We start from the raw sequence: 661 nt of genomic DNA, 5'->3' as shown, positions 1-661 counted from the left end.
GCCCTACCTGAGGTCCACTTTCATCCTTAAGATGAAGTCAGCTGTAATGTCCTTGCATGGGTGTCAACTGGATGACAGTTAATTTAGAAGCAGAATCTAGCAAGATCCCTTTACTTAGTAGGAAAAACCCCAATAAATGTCACAGTACTCTCATTACTGTGCTCTCCTACACTCATTAAGCCATAAAGTCTTTAAAAATAAGGATGTGTTATTCTTAATATATATCCTATGAAGCCTGAAGTATAACAGTGCTTAAGTGCTGGATGTAGTTGCATTATACACATTTTTTCTTTTTCCCCAATTTTTAGTATGTATTTACTTCATTTACATTTTAAATGCTATCCCCAAAGTCCCCTATACCCTCCCCCCAGCTCCCCTACTCACCCACTCCCCCTTCTTGGCCCTGGTGTTCCCCTGTACTGGGGCTTATAGAGTTTGCAAGACCAAGGGGCCTCTCTTCCCAATGATGGCTGACTAGATCATCTTCTGCTACATATGCAGCTAGAGACACGAGCTCTGGGGGTGCTGGTTAGTTCATATTGTTGTTCCACCTATAGGGTTGCAGCCCCCTTCAGCTCCTTGGGTACTTTCTCTAGCTCCTCTATTGGGGGCCTTATGTTCCATCCTATAGATGACTGTGAGCATCCACTTCTGTATTTGC

This window comes from Mus pahari, chromosome X (genome assembly GCF_900095145.1).
Source record: "Mus pahari chromosome X, PAHARI_EIJ_v1.1, whole genome shotgun sequence".
NCBI lineage: Eukaryota > Metazoa > Chordata > Mammalia > Rodentia > Muridae > Mus > Mus pahari.
Note: the sequence above shows the minus strand (reverse complement) of the source record.